General features: G+C 36.2%; 1 protein-coding gene across 6 annotated transcripts in view; it reads right to left on the reverse strand.

Annotated features, from left to right (window-relative positions):
• The window catches only part of Not1 (CCR4-NOT transcription complex subunit 1), a 710,948-nt gene that overhangs the window by 383,490 nt on the left and 312,178 nt on the right, over window positions 1–15,280 (reverse strand). The gene's annotated exons all lie outside the window — the stretch shown is intronic.

The following is a 15,280-nucleotide window of genomic DNA, read 5'->3' on the forward strand; positions in this document are numbered from 1 at the left end:
GAAAGTTATGAGTTACGACAAGTTTATGGAGAAAATGCTATGTCAAGAGCTTGTGTGTTTGAATGGCATAAAAGATTTTTAAAGGAAGAGAGAATGTGTAAGATGATGAATGACCAAGCCATTCGGTATCCATGAAAACTGATGAAAATGTGGACCAGGAAAGACCACTGATTAGCATTAGTAGAGGCATATGATGCAAGAAAGCAAACTTATGAAGCATCAGCCAGTTGAAAAAAAACTTCCACTTAACCCTTCCGTTCGTTCGGAATACCTGTCCAGCTGAGCCTTAAATTTATTTAGGCTATCAACTTCCACAACAAGGGATGGAAGTCTGTTCCACCAACCAACTACCCGCCGGCTGAAGACAAATTTCCGGACATCTATCCTACATCTGTCTTTCCTCAATTTGAATTTATGCCCTCTCAGGTGATTATTCTGAGCAAGAGGCAGAATCCCATCAGCACTGAGCATGCTCAACCCATTCAAGGCTTTATACGCCTCTATCAGATCACCTCGCCGGTGCCTAGTCTCCAGACATTGTAATTTGCAAAACTTAAGCCTTTCTTCGTAAGAGCAACGCTTTGTTCCATTCACTATTCTTGTTGCCCTTCTCTGTACTCGTTCCAGCAGTTCTACATCCTTCTTGAAATGAGGCCTCCAGACCTGTATACAGTACTCAAGGTGTGGCCTGACCATTGCCTTATACAAGGGAATAATCACCTTCTTATCCCTGCTAGAAAAATTCCTGTATTTCATTGATAAGACACCATGAGCTACTCTTGCAGCCCATTTGCACTGCTCAGAGAACTTCATATCTGCCTGCACAATTACCCCCAGGTCCTTTTCATTCTCTACCACTGTCAGTGTAGTACCACAGAGTTGATACGTTGCTCTGTGGTTGTTGTTTCAATGTTAAACTTCATTTGCCACCTCTCAGCCCATCTGCTCAACCTTTCCAGATCCTGTTGCAGCAGCATAGCATAAGTAGTGTCCTTAACAACCCTGCCAACTTTTGTATCGTCTGCAAACTTGGACATTAAGCTTGATATACCATCATCAATATTATTTATAAATACAGAAAACAATAATGGACCCAACACTGAGCCCTGAGGGACTCCACTAATAACATTAGTCCACAATGAGCAGTGTCCATTGATTACCACTCTCTGTCTTCTCCCCCTCAACCACCCCTTTATCCATAGCAGCAATTTGCCTCCAATGCCACACTGCTCCAATCTGTGCAGCAGTCTTCCATGTGCAACAGTATCAAAAGCCTTTCTAAGATCCAAGTATACAATGTCAAATTTATTCCCTGCATCCAGTTCTTTTGTGACTGCATCATAGTATCCAATCAAATTGGTCAGGCAAGACTTCCCCTTAATAAAACCATGCTGTGTCCGAGCTATAATTGAAGTCTAGTCTAGATGATCCTGCAGTGCTTCTTAACCAGTGCCTCCATTAATTTTCCTGGAACAGAAGTTAAACTCACAGGTCTATAATTACTTGTGTCAGCCTTTGATCCTCCTTTGTGAATTGGGGTCACATTTGCACATCTACAGTCTGTGAGTACCTCCCCTGAGTTCAAGGGAGCTCTCATAATTATGGCTAAGGGATTGCTTACTTCCTTTGATGCCTCCTTCAATATAACTGGATAGATCCCATCCACCCCGGGTGCCTTCCTTGTGTTTATCTTCAAAAATTTCTCCTCCACTTTACTCTCAGTTATTACAAGATTCTCTAGCTTGCTGCAGAGTTGAATACACCTCTGGCATTCCCCTCGCTGAAGAACTCCTCATGTGTGAATGTCGATGCAAAATATTCATTTAGTTTGTTAGTTACCTGTGCAGGATCATCAACAGTTGACCCATCGATATCAAGTGGACCAATCTGATTCATCCCCTTCCTTCTAGAGTTTACATAAGAAAAGAACCTCTTTACTGTTTTTCTTTGCATCCTTTGCCAAAGATTTCTCATAATCTGCCTTCGCCTGCCTAACCTCCTTTGTAACTTGGTCACAGATCAACTTACATCTATCATAGGCTTCTGTGTCATATGTTAATTTACATGTATCCCAAGCATTTTTCTTCTCTGTCATATGTCTTATTAGTTCATCTGACATCCATTTAGGCCTAAACCTTGAACGATATTTCTTAGTTGGCATGTAAAGCCTAGTAGCTTCCAAGATAAGTTCTTTGAATGCTTCCCATTTTGAATTTGCTGTTGGTAACATCATCAGTTGGTCCCACTGTATAGAATTTAAATACTGTCTCAGACCATCGTAGTCGCCTTTACAAAAGCAACAACCCTTCCCTTTACCCCTAATGGTAGTTACCTCTTTGAGTAAATCCCAATTCAGCACACTGTGATCACTGCCACCTAGTGGTTCCTCTATCTGCAGATTCTTAATGCATGAAGAATCACTACTGATAATCAAATCAAGAGTATTACTCCCTCTAGTTGCCTCCTGAACATGCTGGTGTAGAAAACAATCATCCAATAAATCCACAAAAGCCTTGCTAGTGTGTGAGTGACCAACCCACAAATTCCAGTCAATATCTGGGAAATTAAAATCCCCCATTATAAGATTAGCATAACCCCTCCTCCTTTCCTATCCTGTCTGTAGATGTTGTACTCCCCAAATTCCAGTTCTGCATTCCTTATATCTGTGTGACACCACGTCTCTGATATCCCAACAATATCTGCCTTTGATGCTTTGAGCAATACCTAAAATTAATCAAATTTATTTACCAAACTCCTAGCATTGGTATACACGCAAGTATACATGCAACTGTTCTTTTTCTTAGCTACCCTAACACAGCCCATGTGTTTACTTGTACCGCAATGACTCCCAGCTGTCTCTGAAATATCCTGCATCTTGTTTTCCAGGCTTCTGCTCATTCCAATAGAAGCAGTGCAAGAATCACTTTCACCTCTGCCAGTGGCTACTGTTAATCTATTATTCCTTGTATCGCACCCAAGCTAGCAGTTTTCCGACCCACATAACACTGCCTCGATAGCATCAGCAAATATTCTTGCACCCTTTCTATTTAAGTGTATCCCATCCCTGTAGAAGCAGTCCCTTCTGTTAACAAGTACAGACCAGGCTAAAAAAAATTTACCCCTTGAGCCTTGCACAATCTTTCCAGGGCCGAATTGATCGACAAGGCTCTCATCATATACTCCCTCCTATCGTGTCTGGGCAGAATTGCAGACACTTTCAAATTCAAATTAGAAGAGATGGTCATTTAAGAATTAGAATGGTTGCATCAGAACTCAATATGGCAAAAGAAATAGTCAGACAAATTTTAGCTGAAAATTTGAGCATAAGAAAAGTGTGCCAAGATGGTGCCAAAACTTTTGAATGAATATCAAAGAATGAGAAGATTCCAAATTTGTGAAGAAAAAAACTGAAGATCCAGACTTTGAGTATTGTAATTACTTTCAATGAAAGTTGGTTGTTCAAGTACAACCCAGAAACTAAAAGACAGGCAAATTAATAGAAAACAAAACAATTCCCCATATCTAAAAAAAGCAAGAATGTCAAAATAAAAAATTAAAACCATGCTTCTTATTTCTTCAATATTAAAGGAATTATTACAGCTGAATACATCTCTCCAAATCACACTGTCAGTAAAACATATATGACAATTCTACATGAAAAAAATTTGAAGGAAGAGACCTAAATTATGGAATGATGGTTGGATGCTCCATCAAGACAATGTTCCAGCATAACACACTTTCTATTCACCAGTTTCTGGCCAAAAACAAATCCTTAAGTGTGAATGTGCACCCTACTAATCAGACCTAGTCCCTTGACTTTTTTTTCCCTTCCCTAAACTAAAAAATGTACTTTCAGCATTAATGATTCTAAAAATACATGTATTTTTATATGGAATTGTCGTAAATAGGTACAGAAGATGACCTCTTCTTCATTGCCACCTAGTAGTTCCTTTATCTGCAGATTCTTAATGCATGAAGAATCACTACTGATAATCAGATCAAGAGTATTACTCCCTCTGGTTGCCTCTCGAATATGCTGCTGTAGAAAACAATCATCTAATAAATCCACAAATGCCTTGCTAGTGTGAGAGTGACCAACCCACAAGTTGCAGTGAATATCTGGGAAGTTAAAATCCCACATTATAAGACAATCTGATTTACTGACCCACTATTTCTCTGTACAGTTGTTCATTATACTCACCAGTCATTAGGCCTATAACACACTCCTACTCTCAATTTTGCTTTCCCAGTGCTTATGTCATACCAAACTGACTCAACATTGCACTGTCCACTCATGTTAACTGGATGCACTTCCTTAGGTTTTATGTGTTTCTTAACTAACAGCATAACCGGTTCTCCCTTCCTATCCTGTCTATCCTTTCTGTACACATTGTACTCCCCAAATTCCAATTCTGCATTCTTTATATCTGTGTGACACCACGTCTCTGATATCCCAACAACATCTGCCTTTGATGTTTTGACCAGCACCTCAAATTCATCAAATTTATTTACTATACTCGTAGCATTGGTGTACACATAAGTATACAATCTAATGAGGGAACATTTCTGTCCACTGAAGTCATTCAGAAAAAGAAACAACAACTGAAGTGTAAAAAGGGCTTACAGAAGATGACTTCCAGAAATGTTTCTGTGCTTGGAAGAAACATATGTAAAGTGTGTGGAAGCCGAAAACAGCTAATTTGTAGGGGGATAACTTGTAAGGTACAAAATATTTCCTTATATTTATTTTATTGCAGTAATGTCATTATTTAATAGCCACACACCTCGTATACTGCTTTTGGAGTAACTCTACTGGGATATCAAAAGAGTACAAATTCAGTAGAGAAAATTACAAAAAAAAAAAAAAAGGTTATTTCATACTTTTTAAATGGAACACTATTAACCAAAAAACAAAGCAGCTGCTGTTGATTTCATGAATTAACACCTATGTATTAAAGCACCGAAAAGATAACTAGACATTCATTCAGCATCCCCCCTCCCCCGACCACACTCATACCTCTCCTGACAAAAGCACAAAACATTCACTTCTGTTCTTTGCTAGCTGAATGTACAATTTCACCAGTAACAACTGCATCAAAATGTACCTTCAATTGTTTCTTTACTTGACATCTGCCAACTTCTGACTTTCAAAAAAGAGATCAGGCAATGTAAGCAAATGGAAGAGAGAAGCTTTTTTGGAAAAGTAGGTTTCTTTGAAAGTTCACACTGAACTAGAAATTAAATTTCACTCAAAGTACACATTTCATATTAAAATACAGCCATAAGATTGTTTACCATACAGAATGCTTTTAAACATTAGCATACTTGGCATTTTTACTGTCTGTGGATTTCTGGATATTTTATAAGACATTAACTGATTCTGACTGCATCAAGAAAGATACTATTGCAGACCTTGCTTGTTTCAGAAATACCAAGTCAAAGTTTCATTCACAACAATGGTCCCACCTATTCAGCCTTGGCTGTGAGGAACATTTCTGCAGCTTTACCAGAAAGATGATATGAACTCAATTTTTGTTTTACTAAGCTGAATATTCTCTCACACTCATCATCACTGTAGTGAATTGTTAAAATACTAAGCATGACTAGGGATAATTTGTTAGATTTCAAGCTTCCATGTGCACCTCTCAGTTCTCTAACCAAGGACGAGAGTGTACATCAATTCCTTTGTCTATCATAATAGCATCTGTTAGGTTCTCATACTGAAAGAACCTACCAGACAGAAGTGATGCTGCAAAACACCTATTGGTTAATCTCTTTCTTAATCTTGAATGATGGCATGACATACTGGAAACGTGTACACAAAGAATTTCAAATCTGAAAATGATATAACTGACAATCAATGAAATCTGAGATACCTCAGAATTATAAGAACCTTATTCAATGGGAACTTGTACACCACGTTGTCACATGCAGCCATAAAGTACCTTGCTGAGCAAACGGACAGTATCTTCTCGTTTTAGACTCTTCATGACTGTGGCATCAGAAATTACTACGTTGGAATTAGCCTTCTAGTTTAGTCTGATAAGGTAATCAATCCAAAATGGAAGAAGAAAATTTGAAAACTGTTGGTAAAATGAATTTTCACATGAAATCCTTCAAAATATGTAGTAGTAATTGCTTTGGTACATAGATGTGAAGTATGCTGTATTGAAGAGCAATATTTGGATTTTCAAACATTGACATATTTAAAAGAAACAAGCAAATTGCTTTACTTAAGTCAGAAGAGAGAAAACATTAACCCTTTCTCTGAGTGAGGATAACATGCCTAGAATTACCAGTTTAGGATTAGTTTACTAATTTTAATTTGGTAGCTCTGAAAAGTGCTCATATTACTTTCTCATCACTTCTAACCTCTTCTCTAGTTCTTTAAACAGCAGAAAAACTGAGTACTAGGCAGTTTTTTTTACCTTGTAGACCCCTACCTTTCAGTGCAGGCACTGAACAAGCTGCTATCAATTTTCTATTTATTTATTTATTATTTTTTTACAAAACATAACCACAGTGGTTGTTGTTTGTTGTTTTGGTTTTTAGGAGCATTAGCAACTAAGGCCATATTGCTCCGGGATATGCGGTGGTCATTCCCTGACCTTTCCGCATCCTCCATATTTGGTGGTGACGGGCTCGAACCCCGGTCTAATCAAGAAGCGTGTGCTATGCACTGCTGCTCCTTCCCACCTGGCTACGGAGGCGCCCCTAACCACAGTGGGACATGGCTGGAATCATTTTGATTATTGCCATCTCTTGCAACTGAAAATGGTTCATTTTTCAGAGACATAAATATTTTTATTTTCCCTATCCAGACTTCTATCAATGATGTGCATTACTTCCACAACCACTTTTTTTCCCTTTCCTTTCTTTCTTTTTTTTTTTCCTCTCTATTTCACTATTACAAAACATATTTCTTAACAACATGTCTGCATAATTGGCACAACTCAAGAACAATTATACTTTATGACAAAATATGTAAATAAACATTTTAAAAATGACATTATTGACACTATGAAATGCAGCATCTAATTTTGCATTTTTTTCCACTTTGTCTGCACTGCATACAGTCATTGTGCTTATTTGTGTACAAGTTTTGATTACATCACATTCCCCACTGCTTGAAATTGGGAAAAAAAAAAAAATCACATCTAAATCAGTATACAAGTCAAATATGTTTTCTGCAATTTAACATTGCATTTCTTAACCATCTTACTGGAAGACATTATTAATTAGCTTCAACTTTACAAGTACAGTACTCAACAGCAGAGCTCACTGGTCCCAAGGGAACTAGTTATTGTTGGTTACTCTACTGTCGGGGAGACGGGAATATGCTATGCAAGACGGATGGTCTGTGCTTGTTGACAGGAGAGACTGCTTCTACAGGGATGGGGTACACTTAAATAGAAAGGGTGCAAGAATATTTGCTGATGCTATCGAGGCAGTATTAGCAGTCGAAAAACTGCTAGCTTGAGGGGGAGGGATACACGAACTAAAAGGTTAACAGTGGCCACAGGCAGAGGTAAAAGTGATTCTTGCATGCTTCTATTAGAATGAGCAGCAGCCTGGAAAGCAAGGCAATGGAGATTTCCAGGGCTACTGGGAGTCACAGTGGAACAAATAAATACATGGGCTGTGTTAGGGTAACTAAGAGTAGAAACAGATGCATGTATACTTGCATGTACACCAATGCTAGGAGTATGGTTTATAAATTTGATGAGCTTAAAGTGCTAGTCAAGACATCAAAGGCAGATATTGTTGTGATATCAGAGATGTGGTGTCACACAGACATAAGCAGTGCAGAATTGGAATTTGTGTAAATTTTTGCCCCTGGCAGACATACTCTGGTTCTGTTCCACCTATCATTATTACACAATATATTCCCTGTTTCCCTGACAATATGGTCACTGACAACTAGTTCCTATGGGAACAGTGCATTTTGCCTCGGGAATTGCCGCTGTGTTGCCCGATGATCAAGTGCAAGCTCTGGTGTTGATGTGGGCGGCTTAGAGCTTGATGGACTCCCCGATTTAAGTCCTTTGTGGGCATCTACCCTGTTCTTCAAGCTCTCATAAATGCCCATAACAATGGTGAGTCGGTACCTAACTTCTTCACACTCCTTACATCGAGCACACACCAATCGTTAATGCTATATGAAGATATCTCCCCTTATCAAAATCATGTCCCATTCCTGAAAGCTCCACAAAGATCAAACAAGCAGTACATAAGGCTGTGATTCAGAGGTCAACCCCCACCTCAGTTTTCCCCCGAGCCACAGCACTTCCAGTACCTTGAGCCTTTTGCTTTGCTGCACTGGTCTGAGGCATGAGTTTGATTCAATTTCAATAGAATTAAAAATATTACACTCCCAATTACAATATCAATTATATCCCAATGCAGTAATAACACTATATATATATATATATATATTTTTGATTGCTTAAATGAATTAAATTTGATTGTTTTATTGATTGTTCTAATATTTTATCCCTTGCTACGTTAATGCCATTGCCGTTGGCAATTCGACAATTATACGTGCTTGATATATTTTAGTTTGATTGCTTAGATGTATTAAACTTTAGTGTCTATTTTCCATTGGGTATTAGGGTGTATCCTGAACAGGAGATTTTGTTAGCATTTCAAGTCTAACATATTCCTAGGGGTCTGTGGTGGCATTCAAATTATATAATAAACAATAATAAAAAATTAGTTCTAATACTAATTATTTAATTTTAATTAATGTTATTAATCAATACTAAACAATACTAAATAACATTCCCTTATCTGGTCATCTATCCGCTACTTCTTCAGGGGCTTTGAGCGGATCGATAGCCAGTTTTAAAGGAATGTCTCATAATTACCCGTTTCTGTTAACTCCTTATCAGTTTTGCCTTATTAGTGAGATTTTTTATCTCCTTTAGATTATTTAATTTATTAAATTTATTAAATAATGATATTTTTATGCTAATTTGTCTTTAAATTTTGAATATTTTTAATACTTAATTTAGGAATTCAGCAAACTGGTATAGGAGAAACAAAGCCCAACGGGTAATTATCGGAATAAGAGAGTGGAGCTATACTTATCTGTCCGGTGGTGGTGGTGGTCCTTCAGTAAAAGAGGGGTTAGCTCTTGTTCACTGTTTGTTTCATTCTTGGTTTGGTTTTTATTGCGCAGTCACGTCTATTGTTGCTTGATATTGTTGTAAGGTGATATTTTAGTAAGTCTTCCGATAAGTGGGTTGGTTCCTACGTCAGCCGGGGTGCGGCCTGGGTGGGGGGTTTTTGTTTCCGTTTTTAAACTCCGTGGTGAACATTAATTTGAATAAAATGTGATATGTTTGTATTATATTTACAAGCGTTATTTATTGTTATTTACATAAGTTGGTTTGCTATCCCTTTGGACTAAAACTGGCTATCGATCCGCTCAAAGCCCCTGAAGAAGTAGCGGATAGATGACCAGATAAGGGAATGTTATTTAGTATTGTTTAGTATTGATTAATAACATTAATTAAAATTAAATAATTAGTATTAGAACTAATTTTTTATTATTGTTTATTATATAATTTGAATGCCACCACAGACCCCTAGAAATATGTTAGACTTGAAATGCTAACAAAATCTCCTGTTCAGGATACACCCTAATACCCAATGGAAAATAGACACTAAAGTTTAATACATCTAAGCAATCAAACTAAAATATATATATATATATATATATATATTTTTTTTTTTTTTTTCAGTATTGAGTTTTATCTCCCACCAAGTTAATGCTATATGAATTAAGTTATAATGTTACGTTTGTAAAAATCTAAGTATTTATAATTAGAAAAGTTACAATTTAAAAAATTAGAAAACTTAGACTTTGCTTGATTTCTATTCAATTTCAACACAACTTAAAATATTACAATCCCAATTGCAATATCAAGGATATCTCAATGCAGTAATAACACAAAATATATATATACAGTAAACCCTCGATTTAACAGGCTAATAGGGGAGAAGGAGTGTCCGTTAATGTCGAAAGTCCATTAAATTGAATGTAACCTGGGGGGGGGCATTTTTAATTGTTCTTGATGGAAAAAAAAAAAAAAAAGCTTTAATACAATATACGGTACTATACAATATAAAATTATTAAATTATAATAAAGAATATGTATGTAATATTTACTCAGTACATATCAATTACACTGTCAGTTTTTGACAGTGTAATTGAAGAGTATTTTACCGTAACCATAGCGACAGTAGTACAGTAGTCTTTATTCAGTATTTGAAGGCAGAGGTGAAGGGGAATCCTCAGCTTCAGATTCTTCTGAAATGTTCGCAAATGGAGGCACTGGTGCCATCTGTTTGCTTGTAGACGGTTGAGATATACAAGCAGTTGGAGGTGAAATAGGAGTGGGAGTCGGTGAAGTTCGCTTAAAGAAAGTGCCCAGCTTCAGTTGTTTGCCACTCTGATGCTGTTTCTTAATAATGAATGCCCTGAACTTCCGAAAATGTTCATAGTAAGGGACAATATCAGGGTCAGAAGGTGTCTCTAGGTAGTGGATGGCGATGTCCATGAGATTTCTCATTTCAGACCGTGTAGGCCATTGCTGGTGTAATTTGCTCTTACTCAATGTCGTCTTCTTCTTCTTCCCCTGCCCTGCCATATTGAACCTTGTCCACAATTTCTTCTTCAGTGAGGACTTTGTAGCCAGGATCACCTTCATCATTTTCAAGCCATTTCAGAACATCATCTTCAGTTGTTTCCCCGGTTGCCAGCATTTACAAGGGTACACTGGAATTCATTTGCCTAAAATCCTTCAAAATCCAAATCCTGTTCAATATTGTACAACTTCTTCCAACCACTTGCCAAAGTTGTAGTTCATCTCTTTCCAAGCAGCTGCAAAGTTAAAAAGCGCAGACTTAATGTTGTAGGCTCGTAGTTTCTGAAGTGTCCTGGCACATCTTGTGTCTTTTTCTGCATCTTCTTCATTCTCCAACACAACCATTACTTCTTCCAAAAAGTTCTTATATAGTCTGCTCTTGCAGGATATATATTATAATATATATTATAATATCACATAATAATATTCCCCAGTCCATTGGCTGAATAACTGAAGTTGTGTTAGGAGGCAAAAAAAGACATTTAATTCTGTCATCCTTACTAACTTCTCAGCACTAGGATGAGCAGGGGCATTGTCAAGAAGCAACAATGCCTTTACATTATTGGGGAAATTTTCAGAACATCTGTCTGGAAGCACCTCACATCACAGACAAGACAGGTTCTGGTTGTGATTGAAGACAGATTCTTCAATCACAACCAGTGAGAAAAAATCTCTAAAGTAAACCATGCATTCTTTGAGCTGGTGTAAATAACAGGCAACTGATTCATAATGTCTTTAAGAGTGCATGGTTTCTTTGATTTCCCTACCACCATGGGCTTCAGGCGATGTAAGCCATCAGCATTTGCACAAAGTAAGGCAGAAATTCGCTCCTTACTTAACTTGCGACTAGAAGTGCTGTGTTCATGTTTGTAGGCCAGGATTCAGGAACAGCACGATAGAACAGGCTAGTTTCATTGGAACTGTAAACCTGTGATAAAATAAGGCCCTCAGAAATAACAAGTCCCCCTCAACCTGTGAAGTGTCTGCACTTCACAAGTTGAGAAAACCTGTGATTCACCACAGGTTTTCTTGTTCACAATGCCATGCCTTTTTCTAAAATGTCACAGCCACCCATCATCTGCCTTAACGTTAAGTCCCATGTGTTTTCCAAGAGTTTCACATGCAGAATTCAACTCAAAACTTTGTACATTAACACCACTAGATCTCTGTTGAACATACCATTTATACACAGCTTCTTCTAAATTTTTATCTTGCACAACTTTCACGTGTTTTCTGCTCCCCTCTGTAGAACCACATTTAGAGCTATCAACACTGTATTTTAAAGAAAAATGTTGCAATTTGGCCTTTGATTTATGGATATCAGAAAGTTTGTTTTTTACATAGTAAATTTCACAAACACGTGCTATTGAGATGCCTCATTCTAATTTCTCAATTAGCTCTAATTTCTGTGCTACATTTAAGTTCACATGCTTTCTTTTAACTCCTCTATCACTTTATGCCATTTTAAATTGTAAGGATTGCAAAATTATAAAATTTTATAAATAAAGTATATATTAATAAGTATATATAATAATAAAGTATAAAATAATATATTTATAAATAAAAAAAATTTAATAAATAAAGTCACAAATCAGAAATCACAGAAACACACTGTATACAACCTGATTGCATGATAGCTTGAGGCAGACTGAGACTGAAACAAAGCAAGTCGGCAGACCTGCAGTTTAGTCTCTCGAGTCAAGTTCAGCTCAAAAGTCACCGCCTGCTCTTATATGTTATCTATAATCTCAGAAAACAGTTATTTGAACATGTTTTCAGAAAGAATAAAAAACGATTTCCTGAATTTGATTATAAAAATAAAAAAAGGTAATTATCAAAACAATAATGGAATAGGTAATTATTATTAATTTTTAATTAATAATAACACTGAAGTTTTGTTTAACCTAAAAAAAATAATATGGCTGAGATTAATATGTACTTTACTGTATTATTATTTGTCTGGTCCGTTAAATCTGAAATATCGGGGTCCATTATATCGAGGGTTTACTGTATATATATATATATATATATATATATATATATATATATTTCGGTATCGAGTTTTATCTCCAGCCGAGTACACATTATATGAATTTTGTGTCTCTTATCGTTTAAGTTATATGTATTAAGTTTTGCCAATTCTCACCATGCAAGTTGCCTATCTTTGAACTCTTTAAAGAAGCTCAACATCTTTTTTTCAGATGAAGTCTCCATATCTGAACACAGTATTCCAAATGCGGTCTTACAATTGCCTTGTGTGAACCGACCAGGCTAGCCGGGTGGGTAAAGTACCTGCCTAGCAACCCAAAGGTCACGGGTTCAAATCCCGCCTCGGGCTTGGATCAGAGTATTACAAAAAAACTTTTGGGAGGTGCATTATGGCCACAGAAGCTGATGCACCAACTAACAAAAAAAAAAAAAAAACAATTGGCTTGTACAGTGGAATTATGACCTCTATCTCTATGGGACACTGTTTGACAAATCATCGACGGGACACCTGAGAGTCTGTTTAATCTGCTCAGAAAACTTCCTACTTGCTCCTATCGTAACTCCGAGATCCCTTTCTTCCTCTGCTGTTTTTAATTTTATTCTACCAGATGTATATAAGTTATTTTGGGGTTGCTATTTCCCAAATGCATTTTTCTGCATTAAAACATAGCTGCCACTTAGCACTAATCATTAATGACTCTCCCAATCTTTACATCATCTTCTAATATGAACAAAAGAACTGTTTGACTATAAGCACATATTCAGGCAGGAAATATATCATGTTGGTCTTATAAATTTTGTTGGTCAGATAAATTTGTGTAAACGTAACTTAACTACCATCGTTCAGCACATGGAGGAAAGTAGTGATGAACCAATGTGGTTTTGTAAATATTACACATGGTTACCAGAACGACAGAAATTAGCTCTTTCATTTTTGGTTATGCGAATTTTGAATCACCATGCCACAATTACACCAATATCATGGCCTCATTCATCAAAGTAATAATTTTAAATCATTCTGGCCATATAACATAAGTATTATATCCATATATCTTAATACTTAATCTTATTTTATTCTTAAGTTAGTACTCTGAGCTCCACATTTTCTTCACTGAAAAATATCGAGCTCAGAGGATGGATGTAAGATATTGCTTTATGGATTACCTATATTAAAAAGTAAGAGATTACCTCAATCTTTTTCATGGAATGCTTACAGTCAATTCTCTCTCATATGTGATGAATAAAATAAGATGAAAAAATTGGAAACAAATATATAGGATTACCTATATATTAATCCTTGTTTTTAACCAGTGCATAATAATAATAAGAGATTTAATAAAGACACATTCCATGTGAAGTACTTTAATTAGTTTATTTATCCCCCAAAGCAAAAAAATCTAGGCACAACAACTGATTTTGATATTGAAATCTGAAATATAGCCAATTTTATTTAGGTATTGGATTATTTGGGGTCTTACGTATACCAGTCCCGCTTTGTATACCAATAAACTAATTCCTTCCATTTTTAATTCAGTACATAATTTCCATAATTTACTTTAAAACATTTACTAAACACATAAGTAATATACAATAACGATAAATGACTGATTCCTTTCTATTGCTTTTGACCATTGTCAACTTTCTAAGCCACTAATGTGTATTCTATTCATACAGTTGGCCATTTGTTATAGTACTGCTGACTGTTATTTTTACCAATGGAACATACAATCACATAATAATAATAACAAAAAACTATTATCTACTTAGCGAACAACTTTTCTTTTTCTTCTCTTAGCTGCAAGTACCACTACTCACCATTTCCGTCATCCACCGATATTCTCCCTTCAGTTATCAATGCCTAACTTCTCTTCAAGGTCTCTAGTTATAGTCTCTTTCTTGGTCTAGTTTCTTTAGGCTGCAGTACATGCTCTTCTTAGCCTCCCTGTCTTCCACCATCAATTTCAAGGTTCCCAGCCAGTGTATTGGGTTGGCTCTGATTCCTCTAGTCAGAGTTTGTGAGGGGAATCTGTTTTACATTTCATACTCGTATCATCTTCCCCACCACTCCCATGTGTATTAATGATTGGCAATAAAATTTTTCATGGGATTTTATTTTCAAAATATTGAAAATCATAACTATAATGATAGTAATTACAAAAATATAATAAATGGTGAATGTGTCCATGTTCTTGAATACATGCACAAACTCATTTATTTGTTCTTTTACCTTCTTGCAATATTTATTTCAATGTATTTCAATATTTATTTCAAAAGAGTAACGTCTTTTGTCAGTAATGGAGACTGACAAAAGAAGTTCAGTTATAGTTCAAGTAAGTTTACTTTCAAATTTAATTTTAAAAAGAGTATTTTCATAAGAGTGCAAGCGTGCATTTAGTACAATTAACAAGTTAACTCAGAATCTCTCTTAGTGCCATGTTATGAGATGCAGGCAACTATATCCAACCAAAAGAAAACCTCTGAGGAAATACTGGTTATCTCAGGTGCATGGGGCAGGGGTTTGCCCATCTTTTTAAACCAGTAAAACAGAAAAAAACTAGAAATGATATGATTAAAACAAAGTGGGGGGGGGGGGATGTTTCCAAACAGTAAAAAATTTTTCAATTTTACAGCACTGACTT

This window comes from Mastigoproctus giganteus, chromosome 9 (assembly GCF_048544385.1).
Source record: "Mastigoproctus giganteus isolate SK-2022 chromosome 9, ASM4854438v1, whole genome shotgun sequence".
NCBI classification, from domain to species: domain Eukaryota; kingdom Metazoa; phylum Arthropoda; class Arachnida; order Uropygi; family Thelyphonidae; genus Mastigoproctus; species Mastigoproctus giganteus.